Source organism: Canis lupus, chromosome 13 (genome assembly GCF_048164855.1).
Source record: "Canis lupus baileyi chromosome 13, mCanLup2.hap1, whole genome shotgun sequence".
Lineage (NCBI taxonomy): Eukaryota > Metazoa > Chordata > Mammalia > Carnivora > Canidae > Canis > Canis lupus.
In genome coordinates, this window is record NC_132850.1 from 37,874,616 (window position 1) to 37,897,640 (window position 23,025).

General features: G+C 40.1%; 1 long non-coding RNA gene across 1 annotated transcript; it reads right to left on the reverse strand.

Annotated features, from left to right (window-relative positions):
- Positions 1-17,765: 17,765 nt before the first annotated feature.
- On the reverse strand, positions 17,766-22,436 carry LOC140602208 (uncharacterized). Its single transcript, XR_012005180.1, has 3 exons — positions 18,980-22,436; positions 18,759-18,902; positions 17,766-17,894 (listed from the first exon to the last, which is right to left on the reverse strand). It is a non-coding gene; the product is annotated as an uncharacterized lncRNA (long non-coding RNA).
- Between the last annotated feature and the right edge of the window lie 589 nt (positions 22,437-23,025).

A 23,025-nucleotide genomic window follows, 5' to 3' on the forward strand; every position in this document is an offset into this window, starting at 1 on the left:
TCCTCTGTGCACCTGAAAATTCATTTCCTATTATTATACATCTTACACAGAATGAGGATCATTTTATCTCCAGGTTTCTCTCCCCAGTGGGAGAGAGGCCATTTCTTATTCCTCTCTGTGGATGCAACATCTAGTATGATGCTATGACCTCTGTAGAGATTCAATATCATTTCTAATCTTATTGTTGAACAATGGAACCCGTGTAGGGATTGTTATATTAATTTCTGTGTGGTGTTTTTGTTATATTTGCAATAAACTGGAAATGTGAGTAACGATGATTCTTCCTCACACATGTCAAATAATAGCACTTACATAGTAGGATAAATTTATGAACATAGAACAATGACAAGAATGGGTGAAGATAGTTGATATGCCCTTGATGCAGATATTGTGGGTCATTTTCAAGTGAAATCTGACAACCAGCTCACTTAAAATTAAAATGTCAAAAATCAATGATGCTTCATTTTCCATTCAGACAAATTGAACTTGCCAGAATTTATTTGAAGCACATCTTATGTCAAAAGACACCTACTCTATTATTTGAATACTAGTGAAATGAGAAAACATTTTATTTTTCATTTTTATAATGATCATCACAGTAAATCTTTATCTGCCAAAATGAAGCTGAAAAATATCTGGATGTCTAAATATTGCCATAGTTATTGAACTCTCTTTAAATAACAAAGTTACTGACCTTGGCAAAGAAAAAAGTTGTCTAATAGGAGGAACTGCTGGAACCTGAACCACACCAAGGCTGTGCAAAGTGAAGATTGAAGAGTTAGGTGGGGCAGATCAGAAAAGGCTTATAAGACAAGGCTAAGAGTGTAGAACTCATCCAAGAAACAGAGACACTCTCCTAAAGATTATGGAGTGAGGGGAGACTTTCTCTGTCCGTCCCCTTCTTGTTAGACTGTATGCAGACACCACCATTTTTAGCTTTGTTAGCATTTCATTTTGTACATAAGGCTTGTTTTTGTTTTTTTTTTTTTCATTTAAAGGGGAAACAGCACATCCTCTGAGTGTGGGTGTAAGGTGATAATAAGCAGGTCTATAGGATATTTCAGATCTGGAAGGTTGACTGTGGCAGTTTCTTTTAGGATTGGTGGTAGATCATACTTCCAGGCATTTTTAAAATAAAGATTTTATTCATGAGAGACACAGAGATAGAGGCAGAGACACAGGCAGAGGGAGAAGCAGGCATTTTCATCTGGTCTGGGCAATTAACTCCCACAGAAGATTCCATTCTAGCCTGTGTTTCTGTAGAGGTATTCCAACCAATACAGGTCACCTTTGCTCCTTTGTCTCAATTTTTAAATCATTCTTCCTTTCAGTGAGCAGTCGGTACCTTCTGTGTGCTAAGCACTGAGCATCACTGAGGAACACAGTCATCAAGTAGAACAGACGTATCTAAATGGGATAATCACGTGGCAGGAGTAGGGAATGGATATCTGCATGGCACTGTGGAGGAGCAGCTGACAGGGGCATTGGCTGTAATCTAAGAGGTAGTGTGGTACCTGGGAAAGCTTCCTGGAGGAAGGAAGTTCATAGGAGGTAAATTGGGAGGTAAAAGACCTGATCTGGGGATTAAAAACGAGTTGAAATACCTCTAGAGAAGAGGGAGGGGGTAGTGCCTCAGGCAGGAGGCTGGAAAGAACATGCACAGGACCTACAAGGACCAGACAGGGAGGCAGGAGGTAGGTTGCAAACATTAGTGCAATCAGATCACCAAGAGCCTTGGGTGCATGCCCAGGCACTAGATTTTTCTTTTGAGGATGAAGATGAACCAATAAAGGGATTTATTTATTTACTTATTTGCTTACTTATTTACTTTTAAAGATTTTATTTATTTATTATTGGGGGGGGGGATAGGAGGGGGAGAGGAGCCCTACATGGAACTTGATCCCAGGATCACCTGAGCCAAAGGCAGATGCCTAGCCAACTGAGCCACCGAGATACCCTGGAATAAAGGGTTTTAATCAAGGATATGACATGATCAAACTTAGAAAGATAATTCTGACCGCAATGAGGGGAATATTTTGAGAGGAATCAGGCCAAGGACAGTGATGTTGTCTTACTCTGTTCTGGCTACTGTAACAGAATGCCATGACTGGGTGGCTTAGCAACAACTGAAATATATTTTCACAGTCTGGAAGTTGGGAAGTCTTGGCTAAAGGTGCTGGCAGATTTGATATCTGATGGGGGCCCTCTTTCTCATAGATGACTATGAGGACTCTGTTTCACATGGCCATTGCCAGAGGGTTGAGGGATTTCTTTTGGGGCTTTTTTTTTTTTTTTTTAAATAAGCACACTGATCCTGTTCATGAGGGCTCTGCCCTCAATACCAAATTACCTTCAAAGGCCCTACTTTCTAATATTATTACTTTGGGGGTTTCGGATTTCAACATATGAATTTTGGGAGGACACGAACATTCAGACCATAGCAGATGTCATTTAGGAGAACTGCTTAGTCATTCAGGTAAATACTGAAAGCCTGACCCATTGAAAGATTTGAGGACTATTTAGAAGGTGAAATAATCAAAGCTTGACCAAAAATAGTGGATTTAAACTGGAATGCATATAGAAGTTCCTGTTAAACATTTGGTGGTTTGAAAAGGCTTTTTATGCTTAATAATTATCCCATTAGCCCTAGTTTTCAAAGAGTTTTAAACATTAAAGGTATGAGCATAAATTCACTAGTTTCCAGCATCTATTGAGTTTTATCCCCCTTTTTAACCTGTAGATGCAAGTTGCAATGATTTACTTTTGAATACTAACCTATATTTGGGGGTATGTTCTACATGGTTAGGAAGGATTGCTTTCTTTGTATGCTTACTGTTGCATCTTTTTTCCTGGTATTTTATTTCAGAATTTTAGTTCTATTTTCACAAATGATATAGGTTTCTAATTATCCTTTCTAGGTTTTTCTTAACAAAATTATGTAAAATGAAGTGCTATTATATTTCTCAGGTCTAGTGTATTAGTTATATTTTTACGGTGATGCTATAAAGTTATATTTTATATCATAATGTTTATTATGTTACTTGTGAATTTATAAGATGAACAGCATTTTATGCCATCTTCTACAACTTGAAGTATAATGTTTTCATTTTAAATTATTATAGATGCTCTGGATCCCTTCTTTGCTTTTATTTTATAAAAACTGACCATATAAGTCATAGTAATGACTCATCTGATGCTGGGTCATCCACTCCCTATTATACAATTATTCCTAGGGGAAGATACTGACTCAAACAGCAGAAGCAAGGGAGCCACTGGGGCAGAACAGTCTGTGGACTATTTATGTGCTGCTGTGTATTATGTAGTAAGGGTGCTTTTCCATTTGTTTCTTTCCTTTTTTAAAGGCTTTATTCATTTGTTCATGAGAGACACACAGAAAGGCAGAGACACAGGCAGAGTGAGAAGTAAGCTCCCTGCAAAGAGCTTGATGTGGGACTCGATCCCAGGACCCCAGGATTATGACCTGAGCCAAAGGCAGATGCTCAATCACTGAGCCACCCAGAGATCCCTCCATTTATTTCTTTATGGTTGTGCTTTGATTCTCAAGGCTGCTATGTTTCTGCATTTTGTTTTTTCCTTCATCTGAGAGCAACTGGTTCCTCGAAGCTAAAGAAACCAGAAGAATGAAAGTCTGAGCAAGCAAGTTACATATCCTATTGTAAAGTAGAGCAAGTCAGATTGAAGCTTCACTCATCACTTCCCTTTACTGGGGAGCTGGTTAGAAATCCATTCAATTTTGTTCTAACCTGTCTATTGTTTTGATTGTCCCTTTAGATATTTAAGCTATTTTGACAAAAGTGTAAAAATACGACAACAACAAAACATCTTGCTAAGTTAAAAGCTTGTTAGATTTCTATTTCTGTGTAACAGATTTCCACAGTTTAGCAGCTTTGAACAATCACATTCATTATCACACAGTTTTTCTAGGTCCAGAGTCTGGTGTGACACAACTGGATTCTCTACTCATTGTCCATAGGGCTGTTGTCAAGGTGTTGGCTAGGGCTGCATTACTTCCAAAGTCATTAAGGTTGTTGGTAGAATTCATTTTCTTGTGGTTGCATGACAGGCCCTACCTAGTTTTTTGCTGGCTGTCCACCATAGGCTGCCAGGAGTTCTTTGTTGGCTTTTCCAACATGGCTGGTTACTTCATCTCCTTACAAGTGGAGTTTCTTGCTTTAGGGAGGATGCAGTCTTTCTTTTGTGGGATTTCACTTGAATGAGTCAGCCCCCCCCCCAACCTGAATAATCTTTTAATTAGTCAAAATAAACAGATTAAGGACCTTAATTTCATTGGCAAAATTTATTCACCTTCACTGTATTGTTTCTGCTCAAAGTCACAAGTTCCATTCACACTCAAGGGCAAGGGATTTTACAAGATTATATATCAGGGGACAGGATTCATTGCAGCCACCATAGAATCTTTCCACCAGAGTTTTATCTTACAAAATATTTCTCATTCTAATATTTTATTAGAAAGTTACACTTTTTAATGAAGTAGGGGAAAGGGACAGTTGTTTATGACTGTGTTTGTCAGCTGCATCTGAAATATAAAGGCAAGACTTTTGGTTTGGACACCTTAGCTTTTGTAAACCCTATGCGCCAGACAACTTGGGCCACTTGCTACTTGCAAACATGCCACCTCCCTTCATCATGACTTATCATTGTATAAATGCTTATCCCTAAAAACTTCTTTCTGCCCTTACTCATCTTTCAAGACCAGCTATAATTATACATCCTATTGTGGAGCTCTGACAATTTTTCTCAGGAAGAAAAATCTCTGTTCTCATGATAATTTTCAGAAGTCCCTTTCCTATCAACTTTTATCTGGGGGTGTGGTAGCTCTTTGTTTACAGGCCTGTCTTCTTGCTTTCTCTGAGTCAGAAACCATGACTTTCTCTGTTTTGTATCTTTAGTCCTACATTTCCAGTGCAGGCCTTGATATATAATAGATACTTCATAAATTAAACTTAGAAGAATGAGTGAAGAATGAAAATGTGCTACACTAATAACAAAACAATTGTGGGAAAAAAATTAAGAGGAAATAGGAAACCACAGTGTGAACAGAATACAGTGACAGAATTTTTATAGGATTTTGTTAGAATATGAGGATGAGAATGTGAAGAATAGTTGTGAATAAGTCTACTAGGAACAGATGATGGAAGATTTTGACATTTCCAGGCTAGATAAAGTAGACTTCATGGAGCTTTAAATCTAGCATTGGAAGAGACCTAAATAATTTCACATATGCATAATTTCAAATTGTGAAGAGCTCTATGAAGGAAATGTATAGTACACTATAGTAACAATTAGCAAGGAGGTCTGATTTAGCAAAGGGCACTTACGTATGTGACATTTGAAGGGAGACCTGAAGTTTGAGTAGAGTGACTTATTTGAAGGTTCAAGAATGGTACATAATCAGGCTGGAGAGGAAATTCAGAATCAGGTCTTGCTAAATCGTATATGCCATTTTGGTCTTTATCCTATGAATAATGGGAGGAAATTGAAAAATTTTAAATAAGGTGGGCTTGGAGTGGGGATAGGAGAGTGAGAGAGAGAGAGACATGATTTGATTTGTCTTTTTTTTTTTAAATCCCTGAATAGTAGACCAAAAGAGTATAAAAATGAATGCAGAGATCTGAGTCTAGTTAGGAGACCTTTAATGGTACAGGGATTAGGCCCTAGTAACTTGATCTAGGGAATGACAGAGGAGCTTGAAAGAACTGGGCAGATTCTAGATTTATTATAAAGACTCAGTTGATGGGAATTGGATATGGAGACTGAAGGAGAAGGAAATGTTTCTAACTTCCATGGCTAGATGAATGGTGGTACCCAGAAAGAACAGTGGAACATGAGCAGTCATGGAGAGGTAGGAGACCATGAAGTCTGCTTTGGGAATGTAAGGGTTGATATGTTGAATGGCCTTATGGATACGTATGGGTCCTGAGCTCAGAGGATAAATCTGTGTAAAAGATAATAAGAGTTCCTGTGTGTCTATGGTTAGCTTATTTTTGACAAAGATGCTAAGACCAGTCAATGGAGGAAAGAACAAACTCTTCAACAAATGGTGCTGGGACAACTGGTTATCTACGCAAAAGATGATTTTGAACCCTTACCTCACATCATTTACCGAAGTAACTCAAAATGAAAATTCAAAAGGAGGAGGAGGAGCAAGATGGCGGAAGAGTAGGGTCTCCAAATCACCTGTCTCCACTAAACTACCTAGAAAACCTTCAAATTATCCTGAAAATCTATGAATTCGGCCTGGGATTTAAAGAGAGACCAGCTGGAATGCAACAGTGAGAAGAGTTCGCGCTTCTATCAAGGTAGGAAGACGGGGAAAAAGAAATAAAGACACAAAGGCCTCCGAGGGGGAGGGGCCCGCGAGGAGCCGGGCTGAGGCCGGGGCGAGTGTCCCCAGGACAGGAGAGCCCCGTCCCGGAGACGCAGGAGCTGCACCAACCTTCCCGGGCGGAAAGGGCCTCGCAGGGAGGTGGAGCAAGACCCAGGAGGGCAGGGATGCCCTCGGGATCCCCGGGACAGTAACAGAGCAACTGCGCGCCCAGGAGAGTGCGCCGAGCTCCCTAAGGGCTGCAGCGCATGGCGGAACCCCGCGGGACCCGGAGCAGCTGAAGGGACTCGGGCGGCGGCTCCGCGGAGGGGGCTGCGGGCCGGGAGCGCGAATCCAACAGCGCAGGCTCCGGAGCACAGAGCGCCGGGACACAGCCCAGGATCCCGCCTCCCCCGGGACAGGCAGAGGCCGGGAGGGCCCAGGACAGCAAGGACGCTCCTGCCCCAGCTGAGCAGATCAGCGGCCCCGCCCGGAGCCTCCAGGCCCTGCAGACGGAGTTCCTGCCGGAGCTGAATCCAGGTTTCCAGAGCTGCCCCGCCACTGGGGCTGTTCCTCCTGCGGCCTCACGGGGTAAACAACCCCCACCGAGCCCTGCACCAGGCAGGGGCACAGCAGCTCCCCCAACTGCTAACACGTGAAAATCAGCACAACAGGCCCCTCCCCCAGAACACCAGCTAGACTGACAACTTCCAGGAGAAGCCAAGGGACTTAAAGAACACAGAATCAGAAGATACTCCCCTGTGGTTCTTTTTTTTTTGGGGGGGGGGGGGGGGGGTTGTTTTGTTTTTTTTTTTGTTTTTTTTTTGTTTTGTTTTGTTTTGCTTTTTGATTTGTTTCCCTCCCCCACCCCCCTTTTTTTTCTCCTTCCTTTTTCTTTCTCTTTTTCTTCTTTTTTTTCTTTCGTTTTTTTTCTCTTCCCTTTTTTTCTCTTTCTCTTTTCTTTCCTTCTTTCTCTCCTCTCTTTTTCTCTTTTTCCCAATACAACTTGCTTTTGGCCACTCTGCACTGAGCAAAATGACTAGAAGGAAAACCTCACCTCAAAAGAAAGAATCAGAAACAGTCCTCTCTCCCACAGAGTTACAAAATCTGGATTACAATTCAATGTCAGAAAGCTAATTCAGAAGCACTATTATACAGCTACTGGGGGCTCTAGAAAAAAGTATAAAGGACTCAAGAGACTTCATGACTGCAGAATTTAGAGCTAATCAGGCAGAAATTAAAAATCAATTGAATGAGATGCAATCCAAACTAGAAGTCCTAACGACGAGGGTTAACGAGGTGGAAGAACGAGTGAGTGACATAGAAGACAAGTTGATAGCAAAGAGGGAAACTGAGGAAAAAAGAGACAAACAATTAAAAGACCATGAAGATAGATTAAGGGAAATAAACGACAGCCTGAGGAAGAAAAACCTACGTTTAATTGGGGTTCCCGAGGGCGCCGAAAGGGACAGAGGGCCAGAATATGTATTTGAACAAATTCTAGCTGAAAACTTTCCTAATCTGGGAAGGGAAACAGGCATTCAGATCCAGGAAATAGAGAGATCCCCCCCCTAAAATCAATAAAAACCATTCAACACCTCGACATTTAATTGTGAAGCTTGCAAATTCCAAAGATAAGGAGAAGATCTTTAAAGCAGCAAGAGACAAGAAATCCCTGACTTTTATGGGGAGGAGTATTAGGGTAACAGCAGACCTCTCCACAGAGACCTGGCAGGCCAGAAAGGGCTGGCAGGATATATTCAGGGTCCTAAATGAGAAGAACATGCAACCAAGAATACTTTATCCAGCAAGGCTCTCATTCCAAATGGAAGGAGAGATAAAGAGCTTCCAAGACAGGCAGCAACTAAAAGAATATGTGACCTCCAAACCAGCTCTGCAAGAAATTTTAAGGGGGACTCTTAAAATTCCCCTTTAAGAAGAAGTTCAGTGGAACAGTCCACAAAAACAAAGACTGAATAGATATCATGATGACACTAAACTCATATCTCTCAATAGTAACTCTGAATGTGAACGGGCTTAATGACCTCATCAAAAGGCGCAGGGTTTCAGACTGGATAAAAAAGCAGGACCCATCTATTTGCTGTCTACAAGAGACTCATTTTAGACAGAAGGACACCTACAGCCTGAAAATAAAAGGTTGGAGAACCATTTACCATTCGAATGGTCCTCAAAAGAAAGCAGGGGTAGCCATCCTTATATCAGATAAACTAAAATTTACCCCAAAGACTGTAGTGAGAGATGAAGAGGGACACTATATCATACTTAAAGGATCTATTCAACAAGAGGACTTAACAATCCTCAATATATATGCTCCGAATGTGGGAGCTGCCAAATATATAAATCAATTATTAACCAAAGTGAAGAAATACTTAGATAATAATACGCTTATACTTGGTGACTTCAATCTAGCTCTTTCTATACTCGATAGGCCTTCTAAGCACAACATCTCCAAAGAAACGAGAGCTTTAAATGATACACTGGACCAGATGGATTTCACAGATATCTACAGAACTTTACATCCAAACTCAACTGAATACACATTCTTCTCAAGCGCACATGGAACTTTCTCCAGAAGAGACCACATATTGGGACACAAATCGGGTCTGAACCGATACCAAAAGATTGGGATTGTCCCCTGCATATTCTCGGACCATAATGCCTTGAAATTAGAACTAAATCACAACAAGAAGTTTGGAAGGACCTCAAACACGTGGAGGTTAAGGACCATCCTGCTAAAAGATAAAAGGGTCAACCAGGAAATTAAGGAAGAATTAAAAAGATTCATGGAAACTAATGAGAATGAAGATACAACCGTTCAAAATCTTTGGGATGCAGCAAAAGCAGTCCTAAGGGGGAAATACATCGCAATACAAGCATCCATTCAAAAACTGGGAAGAACTCAAATACAAAAGCTAACCTTACACATAAAGGAGCTAGAGAAAAAACAGCAAATAGATCCTACACCCAAGAGAAGAAGGGAGTTAATAAAGATTCGAGCAGAACTCAACGAAATCGAGACCAGAAGAACTGTGGAACAGATCAACAGAACCAGGAGTTGGTTCTTTGAAAGAATTAATAAGATAGATAAACCATTAGCCAGCCTTATTAAAAAGAAGAGAGAGAAGACTCAAATTAATAAAATCATGAATGAGAAAGGAGAGATCACTACCAACACCAAGGAAATACAAACGATTTTAAAAACATATTATGAACAGCTATACACCAATAAATTCGGCAATCTAGAAGAAATGGACGCATTCCTGGAAAGCCACAAACTACCAAAACTGGAACAGGAAGAAATAGAAAACCTGAACAGGCCAATAACCAGGGAGGAAACTGAAGCAGTCATCAAAAACCTCCCAAGACACAAGAGTCCAGGGCCAGATGGCTTCCCAGGGGAATTTTATCAAACGTTTAAAGAAGAAATCATACCTATTCTCCTAAAGCTGTTTGGAAAGATAGAAAGAGATGGAGTACTTCCAAATTCGTTCTATGAGGCCAGCATCACCTTAATTCCAAAACCAGACAAAGACCCACCAAAAAGGAGAATTACAGACCAATATCCCTGATGAACATGGATGCAAAAATTCTTAACAAGATACTAGCCAATAGGATCCAACAATACATTAAGAAAATTATTCACCATGACCAAGTAGGATTTATCCCCAGGACACAAGGCTGGTTCAACACTCGTAAAACAATCAATGTGATTCATCATATCAGCAAGAGAAAAACCGAGAACCATATGATCCTCTCCATAGATACAGAGAAAGCATTTGACAAAATACAGCATCCATTCCTGATCAAAACTCTTCAGAGTGTAGGGATAGAGGGAACATTCCTCGACATCTTAAAAGCCATCTATGAAAAGCCCACAGCAAATATCATTCTCAATGGGGAAGCACTGGGAGCCTTTCCCCTAAGATCAGGAACAAGACAGGGATGTCCACTCTCACCACTGCTGTTCAACATAGTACTGGAAGTCCTAGCCTCAGCAATCAGACAACAAAAAGACATTAAAGGCATTCAAATTGGCAAAGAAGAAGTCAAACTCTCCCTCTTCGCCGATGACATGATACTCTACATAGAAAACCCAAAAGTCTCCACCCCAAGATTGCTAGAACTCATACAGCAATTCGGTAGCGTGGCAGGATACAAAATCAATGCCCAGAAGTCAGTGGCATTTCTATACACTGACAATGAGACTGAAGAAAGAGAAATTAAGGAGTCAATCCCATTTACAATTGCACCCAAAAGCATAAGATACCTAGGAATAAACCTAACCAAAGATGTAAAGGGTCTATACCCTCAAAACTATAGAACACTTCTGAAAGAAATTGAGGAAGACACAAAGAGATGGAAAAATATTCCATGCTCATGGATTGGCAGAATTAATATTGTGAAAATGTCAATGTTATCCAGGGCAATATACACATTTAATGCAATCCCTATCAAAATACCATGGACTTTCTTCAGAGAGTTAGAACAAATAATTTTAAGATTTGTGTGGAATCAGAAAAGACCCCGAATAGCCAGGGGAATTTTAAAAAAGAAAACCATATCTGGGGGCATCACAATGCCAGATTTCAGGTTGTACTACAAAGCTGTGGTCATCAAGACAGTGTGGTACTGGCACAAAAACAGACACATAGATCAGTGGAACAGAATAGAGAATCCAGAAGTGGACCCTGAACTTTATGGGCAACTAATATTCGATAAACGAGGAAAGACTATCCATTGGAAGAAAGACAGTCTCTTCCATAAATGGTGCTGGGAAAATTGGACATCCACATGCAGAAGAATGAAACTAGACCACTCTCTTTCACCATACACAAAGATAAACTCAAAATGGATGAAAGATCTAAATGTGAGACAAGATTCCATCAAAATCCTAGAGAAGAACACAGGCAACACCCTTTTTGAACTCGGCCATAGTAACTTCTTGCAAGATACATCCACGAAGGCAAAAGAAACAAAAGCAAAAATGAACTATTGGGACTTCATCAAGATAAGAAGCTTTTGCACAGCAAAGGATACAGTCAACAAAACTCAAAGACAACCTACAGAATGGGAGAAGATATTTGCAAATGACATATCAGATAAAGGGCTAGTTTCCAAGATCTATAAAGAACTTATTAAACTCAACACCAAAGAAACAAACAATCCAATCATGAAATGGGCAAAAGACATGAACAGAAATCTCACAGAGGAAGACATAGACATGGCCAACATGCACATGAGAAAATGCTCTGCATCACTTGCCATCAGGGAAATACAAATCAAAACTACAATGAGATACCACCTCACACCAGTGAGAATGGGGAAAATTAACAAGGCAGGAAACAACAAATGTTGGAGAGGATGCGGAGAAAAGGGAACCCTCTTACACTGTTGGTGGGAATGTGAACTGGTGCAGCCACTCTGGAAAACTGTGTGGAGGTTCCTCAAACAGTTAAAAATATACCTGCCCTACGACCCAGCAATTGCACTGTTGGGGATTTACCCCAAAGATACAGATGCAATGAAACGCCGGGACACCTGCACCCCGATGTTTCTAGCAGCAATGGCCACGATAGCCAAACTGTGGAAGGAGCCTCGGTGTCCAACGAAAGATGAATGGATAAAGAAGATGTGGTTTATGTATACAATGGAATATTACTCAGCTATTAGAAATGACAAATACCCACCATTTGCTTCAACGTGGATGGAACTGGAGGGTATTATGCTGAGTGAAGTAAGTCAGTCGGAGAAGGACAAACATTATATGTTCTCATTCATTTGGGGAATATAAATAATAGTGAAAGGGAATATAAGGGAAGGGGGAAGAAATGTGTGGGAAATATCAGAAAGGGAGACAGAACGTAAAGACTGCTAACTCTGGGAAACGAACTAGGGGTGGTAGAAGGGGAGGAGGGCGGGGGGTGGGAGTGAATGGGTGACGGGCACTGGGTGTTATTCTGTATGTTAGTAAATTGAACACCAATAAAAAATAAATTAAAAAAAAATTAAACACCAATAAAAAAAAAAGAAACATATAATCAAATAAATATAATACATAAACCTTGATTATTTATATTAGATCCTTTAAATAAAGTGATAATAGTTACTATGAAACAAAAAAAAAAAAAAAGAAAATTCAAAAGACCTAAATTTAAGAGCTAAACTTTAAAACTCTAAAAGAGGGGATCCCTGGGTGGCGCAGCGGTTTGGCGCCTGCCTTTGGCCCAGGGCGCAATCCTGGAGACCCAGGATCGAGTCCCACATCGGGCTCCCGGTGCATGGAGCCTGCTTCTCTCTCTGCCTCTCTCTCTCTGTGACTATCATAAATAAATAAATAAATAAAATAAAATAAAACTCTAAAAGAAAATGCAGGGACAAATCTTCATAGCTTTGGATTTGGCAATAATTTTTTTAAAAAAATGATGTCTTAAACATAACACCAGAACAAAAGCAACAACAGAAAAGAATAATGTGGACTTCATCAAAGTTAAAAATGTTTGTATATCAAAGAACAGTATCAAGAGAGTAAAAAGTCAACCTACAGAATGGGAGAAAACATTCGCAAATTATATAGCTATTAAGGGTCTAGTATTTAGAATATATCAAGAACTCTTACAACAAAAAAGACCACTTTTTCCCATTTAAAAGTGGGAAAAGGACTGGAGTAGACTTTTTTTTTCCCAAACAAGATATGTAAACAGTTAAAAAATACACAAAAAGGTGCTCAACATCATTAGTCATTAGGCAAATGCAAATCAATACCACAAAGAGGATGGCCATGATTTTGTTTGTTTATTTATTTATTTAAAAATATTTTATTTATTTATTCATGAGAGATACATAGAGGCAGAGACACAGGCAGAGGGAGAAGCAGGCTCCTTGCGGGGAGCCTGATGTGGAAATTGATCCTAGCACCCCAGGATCAGGACCTGACCTGAAGGCAGATGCTCAATCACTGAACCACCCAGGTGCCCCGGATGGCCATAATAAAAAACAAAACAAAACAAAACAAAAATAAATGTTGACAGGATGTAAAGAAATTAGAATCCTCGTACACTGCTGGTAAGAATATGAAATGGTGCAGCTGTTATGGAGAGCATTTTAGACGTTCCTCAGTTAGTGACACAAGTAATACCATATGACCTAACAATTCCACTCCTAGGTATGTATACAAAAGAAATGAAAAAAGAAAGTATTCAAGCAAAAACTTGTACACTAATATTCATAACAACATTTACTCATAATAGCTAAAAGATGAAAATAATCGAAATGTCTATCGGTAATAGGTAAATAAAATGTGGTATAACTATACAGTGGAATATTTTACAGCCGCACAAAGGAATGAAGAACTGACACATACTACAGCATGGATGAATCTTGAAGACATTATGCTGAGTGAAAGAAGCCAGACACAAAGGACCGCATGTTGTAAGATTCCATTTCCATGGAATATCCAAAATAGACAAGCCCATAGAGATGGAAAGCAGATTAGTGGTTGCCAGGGGCCAGGGAGTGGGGGAAAACAGGTCTGGGGTTTCTGGAGATGATGATGAATTTCTGGAACTAGATGCGAGGGCGAGGGTTGTGCTAACATTGTGAATGTACTCCATGCCATTGAATTGCACAATTTTAGGTAATGAAAATGATATGGATCAAGATGAGCTGTAACATTTTGAAGGACAGGTAGAGGAGAGTGCTGGACTGGAGATCGGAAAGCAGGAGCTAGACTTAGAAACTCAGACCATGTGGTTTGATCATGAAGGTTAGTGACATGCTGTTGAAACTAACCAGGAGCTGTTGGAGGCTTTAAAACAGTGATGGGATCCAAGTTTTTTTGTTAGGAGAATTCATCTGGCAGTTGGATGCAAGGAAGGTTGGAGGAGAACCTGGAATGAAGGGGCGGGGGAGTTATCTATTCTCATGGGAAAGATAGGTTGGATTAGCACTAGGTCCTAGACGTAGTAAAATTTGACAACGTGCTGGGTTTGGGTGGACTCTTACACCTTGGTGGTTTGGATGTTAGCAGTATTATTAACAGGAAGGTAGAAGTTTAATATTTCTCAGAGCAGGGTGTGGGTCATCTTGAGCTGGACTATTTTTCACAACTGTACCATCTTTTAGGTGTAATAAAATGCTTGATGCAGAATTTTTTCACATCTATGAAGTTTAAAATTTCAAGAGTCTCCTCCATATTTAGAGATGACTCTATGCTTTATTAGTTTGTATTTCAAGTTATCTAGACTTCTATTTGTACCCTTTTAGATTTTCCTTTCTTGCAGCAAAACTAGGTAATCATAGGGCCAGCAGGCACCTTACAGATCATTGATCTCCATTGGCTTTTCTACAATGGATGTGAGGCCCATGGACAGTATTTCTCCCTATATTAGTGATGTCACCACCCTTGTGGGCTTTTCTTCTCTTGATTTCCCCTCCTCCTGTCAGCTGTCCCACCAACCAGTTGTCAGTGTTGTCAGATGACAGAGGTGTCAGAAGGTAGTGCGTATTTCATTTATTAATAAAGTACATCTTAAGCACCTACTGTGTACTAATCACTATTTTAGATCCTGGATATAAAGAAGCAAACAGATGAGTCATGACCTCAGAGTTTTCTACTTTGAAGATTATGTTTAATTAGTTGCTAGTATTCTTTTTGATATCACATAGCATGATAGTTTTCTGGCTGCAGTCAAATGAAAAGTAAAAAACACTTTAAAAAAGATTTTATTTATTTATTCATGAGAGACACAGAGAGAGAGGCAGAGACATAGGCCGAGGGATAAGCCCGATGCAGGACTCAATATCAGGACCCCAGGATCATGACCTGAGCCAAAGGCAGACTTCTGCTCAACCACTGAGCCACCCAGGCACCCCCAGTAAACATTTCATATGTATATATAAAACATAAAACTCAAAGGTTTGTGAGTGTTGGAATCTTAGGTAAGGAAATATTTGCTTGCATATGAACAAAGTGAACAAGATGTGTATCCACCCTCAAAGGACACAAATGCTTCTTGTTTTGTCCATTAGACCATTTTCTTTTTGTTGTAAGCCAGTTCAAATGTGTTTAGATTAAAAATAGAAGGGGCAGGATAGAAGTGCCTTATTGATTGAATAATTGAAAAGTCTAGCAGACAGATTTTGGACAATGATATGTGTGTCTGTGTGACTCAGGAAGAAGGGTTTAAAACAAAGCCCCTGTGAACATAGAATAAGCACTTCAGTATTTAGTCAAGGTCATAACCACATGCATTTAGCATTATAATCCTTTTACATCTTTGGAATTACTGTTCATAATACATACAGTATAGCCTGACTTGGTGTGGAGTCAGGCAACAGGTTCTATTCTTGCAAATACTCTTCTCAGAGCTGTTGATACTGTTCCTTGAGATGCCTGGCTCCTTTTGCTTTTGTTCTGAACTTAGAAACGTTTACTTTGTCCTGATGTTTATCAATCTGATATTTGATTTGAGGCCTGTCTATCGTGTGTCAGGCAAGCATATTTTCAATACAACTTTGGAATGATGGATGCTTTCATCTTGTGGTTCTCAACAGTATCTTTGGCTAACTCAGATCCCAACCTAGTCAGAAATTAAGCACTATTATTCATTCAATTTACCCTGTTACTAGAATACCATGGTCTTTCCTTTGAAACCTTTGGGTTTAAGAACTTATAATTTTTAAAAAATTGAGTAAAGATAAGGGTTTATATACCTTAGATAGTTTGATGCTTCTGGCAGGTTCTGCAACAGCATCTTGTAATCACACATATTAGCAGTTCAGATTAGCAAGACATAGGAATATTCACATTACGTGAGATAAGTAAGGACTACGAGTAGCCTCGTGTCCATGCAGGTCATGTCTTTTTTGTCACCAAATGAGCTACAAAAGGACTTTTGGATTTCCAGAGGGTTGTGGATTTTGGAATCTCAGATAGGGAGTGTCTGCTTGTTGACGAACAAGGTAAAGTGTCTGCCCTCAAAAGACATGGATGCTTCATGTTTTGTTTATTAGGCTTTTTTCTGTTGTAAGCCAGCTCAAATATGTTTAGATCTTTAAAAACAAAAACAAAAACAAAAAAACAAACAAACAAACAAACAAAAAAACAACAGGTAGAGGGGCAGGAGTGCCTTGAAAAGCCTAGCAACATATTTGAACAGTACCATATTCACAAGATCAAATGATGCCACTTGGCTGAATTTTCTTAATCTTTCACATGGTGTTTGTTCCAAAGTTTTCAGTGTCTCTGCCTACAGGGCCTCTGTATGCTCTAGGCCAACACTTTGTGGTGGCAAAGATGGTTAGAGCAGCTCATGCCACACTCACGTCTTCCAGGCAAGGAAAAGAGGTCTTCCTTCTTGCTGGAGCATTCCCAGCAAAAATCTTCCTGGCATTTCTTTGCCTCTGATATGGTCACATGTGGATCTTCAAACTAATCACGGAGGTCATGTAGCTAAGATGTGCTGATTGGCTTGGGTCTAGGGCATATGATCCATTTTGGCCACAGGAGGGTCAAGTGCATTAATGAAGCAGGTACAAATTTGTAAAACAAAAACTGGGAGTTGTTTCTAGAGGGTATGGAAAACATTGGATGGCAAGAAACAAACATCACCCTACAGGCTGATGGGTTGGGTTTTTGTTGTAATTCTTCTGATGGAATGCAGTAGAGTTAATGTCAGCTGTTTATAGCTTTATTGCTAATCACATAGTGACACATTATTACTCTTTTTTATGTAACAAAATTTGTAAGAGCCTGCAAATCGGAAATCTGATTTAACTCTAAACTGAATTCCTTGTCAAACTTAATCATTAGGAACTCACTGCATCTTCAATGACAGCATGGTGAACCTTAAGGCCTTGGGCAATAACCCCAGAGAGGATAGACTGCGAGTGGATGCCGAGATCACCTTTTTAGTCTAGAACTGATAACTCCAAGCTCTCTATCTGGATATGTTGTTAAGTATTGTTTTACTTTTTCATACAGAAGCAGTTTTGTATGACAGTTAAAAATCTAGACTCTGGGGCCCAATTGCCTTGGTGTGAATCTACTTCTACCACTTAACTTGGATGAGTTACTTTAACCTCCCATGCCTCAGTTTTCTTGTGTGTAAAAAAGTATAATAAATGAGGATCACATGAATTAATACATGGAAAGTACTTAGATTGGGTCCTGACACATAGTAAATGTGCTTTAAACGTTACCTGCTATCATTGTTATTCCACAGGGTAGCACTAACTCTGAAATTCCCCATAGTGAAGTAAGAATTTTTACAGCATGGGTGTAACATTTCTGTGCCTTTAACTAATATTGCTGCTGCCATGTGAACATTATTATAGATAATACCATTTGTCTTATTGTTAAGTTAAAAAAAATAAGCCAACCGTAATTTTTTCGAAAAGCATTTATTTTGACACAAGAGATTCCAGTCAGCCTTACAAACTTAGAGAGTAGAAATCCTTCCTGAACTGATGGAAAATGAATCCAATTTCAAATCCCAAAACAGTCTCCTGTTTTTGTTGCTCTTCTTCCCTAAAAAGACAAAACCTGATGCTTTCCCAGTGTATATAAAACAAATTTTAAAATCCATACATAGCGCAGTGTTTACCACCCACCCCCATCTCTGGTCATGAATATCACAAATTCTTTAAATTTCCCAAACATGAGATAAATGTCAGACCATTCTATAAATTGACTTTATGAAGCATTTCTGAGCTGAGCTTTCTGACATTCACACCAATGTTTCCATAGTAACTAATGTGTTCAGAAGGGGGAAAAGCAGGAGGAGATGAAGAACAAAGGAGATGATCCAAATAAAAGAGATGCATATGTAAGGGAGAGTAGAAGGTTCTATAAACTTTGAACCATTGCTTCTCGCAGGAGACTAGCATTCTTGTTCTTACAGGCAATTTCCCCTGTTGGTTGACTGATTCTGGGGTCTGTCCTGGAAAAACTCCCAAAGTTTGACCAGTTGACACCCAGTTACACTTGGACAATGACTCATTAGTGCCAATTTGGACTATCCCTTCCCCCTTTTATTTTAATCTTAATGTTTTCTCTATGGCGGTGGGGGGGGGGTGTTGTCCCTTTGTTACCATGGTAACAGTCACATAATTTGTGCCTGTCACGGAACTGTCAAAAAAAAAAAAAAAGCAATATCAAGCCGATTTAAAGAATAGTTAGTAACAGGGTAGGAGGCACATAGGTGTTAGTGATCATCACAGTTGGCAAAAATGGAAGTGAAAAGTGCTGGTGTGCTACTAAAACATAGATTCTGTTTTCATGTCTTACTAAATGTGTCCTATCAATTACATTTAAAAGCAGATTTTAATAAATTATTCTCCTGTGATGTTGAAAGCATAGCATCTTTTTCTTACTGAACTTCAACAAACTTACTTCTATGAAAATGTGCTTCGATCCCCAAGTTGTTTGCAGGCTGGATCAAGTAAATGTCTAGAGAGGAGTCATTTTTTCAGAGTCATTTGGGGGATGGGATAGGTAGAAAGTGTTTACAGGCATCCGTCTCAGCAAAAGAGGTACCTGTGGTGAGCAATGCAATGACACTTCAAAATCTCCACGTCTCAATGCCCCCCAAATCTGTGACCATGTTCACTCACCTGGCAAAAGGGATTTTTTGCAAGTGTGATTAAGGATCATGAGAAAGGAGGAGTGTCCTGGATTATCCAGGTGAGACGAGTGTAATTGCAAAGAACGTTATGAGAGGGAGACAGGAATGCCAGAGTCCAAGAAGGAGACGTGATCGGTGGAAGCAGGGGTCGGAGTGATGAGGACCCAGGAGCCAAACAGTGCAGACGGCCTTTAGATGCTGGCAAAAGTGAAGAAAGAGATTCCTTCCCAGAGCTCACAGAATAAAGGCTGTCCTGCTGACGCCGTGATTTTTAGCTCAGCGGAATTGGCTTCAGACTTCTGACCTCTGGGACTATAGGAGGATAAATGTATATTGTCCTAAGCCACGAAGCCTGTGTGATTTGTTACAGCCGCCCTAGGAAGATAACCCAGCACCGATGGCAGGCTCTGGTGGCACCAGGCCCTCTAAGGCACTTGATATTTACCTTTACATTGCAGAAGTGAACGCAGCCATTGATGACCGTTGGCTGGGCATCTGGATGTACCTACCTGAGGGTACCAGAAGTAGGTGTCTCCCTAGGAGGTACCTCAGGGCCCTCATGTCCAGCCATCAGGAAGGTGCCAGTCATGGCAAGGCCAGCTGCTGAAGTGAAGCCTCGGCTCGAACCCCTGGAGAGGCCAAGGGCTCACCAGTTCTGGGGAAACATTCTTGAGCAAGAGAACACTTGCACTCACCGTCTGTCCGTGACAGTGCACCTGTTTGCTGGCTGAGTGGCCTCATCCTTCAGCTAGACTGTAGATGTGTCAAAGTTCAACGTCGTGATTTCTGGGTGGCCTGCAAATCCCATGGTTCCAAGCGCCTTTCTGGATAATGGTAGATCTTTGGGAAACAGTAACTGGGGGAGTAACTGCTCCTCAGGTGGGTTTTATGTTGTCTTCTCTTCCCATGTGGATGCTGTGTTAGGCGCTTGATGTATATTGTCTCCCCAGGGCTTACCAGCGCTCTGAAGGAAATCTTAGACGTTCATTGTACAGATGAGGAAACAGAGATTCAGGAACTAGACCTGAAGGTCACAAAGTGAGCAGGTGGCTGAGCTGAGCTCAGAGCCCAGGTATGCCTCTGTGACCCTTCTCATTGCTGCCTTGCTGCTGGTCAGAGGCCCCACGCACTGACTGTCAGTGGCCTTTCTTGCCTATGGCCCTCAGTAAATGCCCTTGACCCTCTGAGCTCCAATGTTGACCCTTAATCCTCCTCAAACAGGGGGGTGGAAGAGCAGAAGGGAAAGGCTGGAGAGGGCTGAGAGCTTGAGGCCAGACAGGAGGAGGGATCCCTTGGGCCTTTAGTCACTGTTGACATTGGATAGGGATTGGATGACTATAAATTAGCACATTCCTATAGCTTTATGTTTTCTTGGTTTATTTTCCTCTTTTCCAACACCCAGTAATGCACTTATTAGATCATATTGTAATCCTATGTTTAATCTTTTGAGGAAATGCCATACTGTTTCCACAGTGGCTGCACCAGTTTGTATTCCCACCAATAGTGCATGAGGGCCCCCCTTTCCTCACATCTTCACCAACACCTGTTGTTTCTTGAGTTTTTGATTTTAGCCATTCTGATGGGTGTTGGATCGCATCTCATTGTGGTTTTGATTTGCATTTCCCTGATGACAAGTGATGTTGAGCACCTTTTCATGTGTCTGTTGGCCATCCATATGTCTTCTTTGGAGAGATGTTTGTTCGTGCCTTCTGCTCATTTTTAATTGGATTACTTAGGTTTTTTTTTTTATTGAGTTGTTTAAGTGTTGTTTTATAGTTTTGTTGATTGTTTCCTCAGTTGTGTAGAAACTTTTTATTTTGATGTAGTCCCAATAATTTATTTTTGTTTTTGTTTCCCTTGCCTTAGGAGACATATCTAGAAAAATGCTGCTATGGCTGATGTCAGAGAAGTTATTGCCTGTGTTCTCTCCTAGGATTTTTATGGTTTCAGGTCTCACATTTAGGTCCTTAATTCATTTTGAGTTTATTTTTGTGTACTGTGCAAGAAAGTGGTCTAGTTTCATTTTTTTGCATGTGGCTGTCCAGGTTTTCCAAAACCATTTGTTGAAAAGACAGCCTTTCTCCCATTCCACATTCTTGCCTCCTTTGTTGACAATTACTTGACTATATAAAAATATATTTTTGGTGTCTCTATTTTTTCCCATTGATCTACTTGTCTATTTTTGTGCCAGTACTGTACTGTTTTTGATTATTATAGCTTTTTAGTATATCTTGAAATCTGGAATTGTGATAGCTCATGTTTTGTCTTTTTCAAGATTTCTTTGGCTATTTGAGCTCTTTTGTGATTCCAGACAGATTTTAGGATTTTTTAGGATTATTTGCTTTAGTTCTGTGAAAAATGATGTTGGTATTTTGGTAGGAATTGCATTAAATCTGTAGATTGCTTTGGGTAGTATGGACATTTTAACAATATTTGTTCTTTCAATCCTTGAACAGGGAATATCTTTCTACTTGTTTATGTCATCTTCAGTTTCTTTCAACAATGTTTTATAACTTTCAGTGTATAGGTCTTTTGCCTCCTTGGTTAAACTTATTCCTACATATTTTACTATTTTGATGCAATTGTAAATGGAACTGCTTTCTTAATTTCCCTTTCTGCTACTTCATTGTCAGTATATAGAAATGCAATGAATTTCTGTATATTGATTTTGTATCCTATGACCTTACTGAATTCATTTATCAGTTCTAGTAGTTTTTTGGTAGAGTCTTTAGGGTTTTATATATATACTGTCATGTCATTGTGAATACTGAAAGTTTTATTTCTTCCTTACCAATTGGGATGCCTTTCATTTCTTTTTCTTGTCTCATCGCTGTGCTAGCCAATACCTTTAGTTCAGCCACGTGAGAACTTGAAAAGAGAACCCTGTACCCAGATGCCCAATCCACAGAAACTATGAGATAATAAATGAGTGTGGTTTTTGGCTGCTAAGCGTGTGCTAATTTGTTATGCAGCAGTGGAAGACTAATACATCTTCCTGAAATTTATTTTAAAGGAAAAATCATTTTAGGTGGCTCTAGGGAGGAAAAAGACGCTGCCTATGTTTAGATACTGTTTGGAGAATTAGAAACCTTAAAACACCTTTAAAAAAAAAAGTTGAGAAGAGCATTTTCATTTGTCCGGGATTTGTTGTTACAACTATGTGACTCCCTTTAGTGACATAAGTTATCATCTCTGATCAGTTCCTTCCAGGGGGAACTCAGGGAGAAAGCTTTTCTGGCCCCTGAAGCCACTGGGAGCCTCTAGGTACACCTACCAAAGGGGCAGAAGATAGCTAATAACCCAAATGCCTTCGGAAGCTTTTAACGAGGGTATGAGCTGGAGGGAGGCTCACCACTCTTTCAATGGAAGAGACTCACTTTTTTTCTTGGGAAAGGGGTCAGTCCTTCAAAGACACAAGGCTTCTCCTCAGGAGGATATTATTCTGTAGGTTCCACATCAACCCCAGCTACTATTTACCTCATGAGTGGCAGCTCTGTCCCTTTCTTTCTTTTTATTTTTTTATTATTATTTATTTTTTTAAATTTATTTTTTATTGGTGTTCAATTTAATAACATACAGAATAACCCCCAGTGCCCGTCACCCATTCACTCCCACCCCCCCCGCCCTCCTCCCCTTCTACCACCCCTAGTTCGTTTCCCAGAGTTAGCAGTCTTTACGTTCTGTCTCTCTTTCTGATATTTCCCACACATTTCTTCTCCCTTCCCTTCTATTCCCTTTCACTATTATTTATATTCCCCAAATGAATGAGAACATATAATGTTTGTCCTTCTCCGATTGACTTACTTCACTCAGCATAATACCCTCCAGTTCCATCCACATTGAAACAAATGGTGGGTATTTGTCATTTCTAATGGCTGAGTAATATTCCATTGTATACATAAACCACATCTTCTTTATCCACTCATCTTTCGATGGACACCGAGGCTCCTTCCACAGTTTGGCTATTGTGGCCATTGCTGCTATAAACATCGGGGTGCAGGTGTCCCGGTGTTTCATTGCATCTGTATCTTTGGG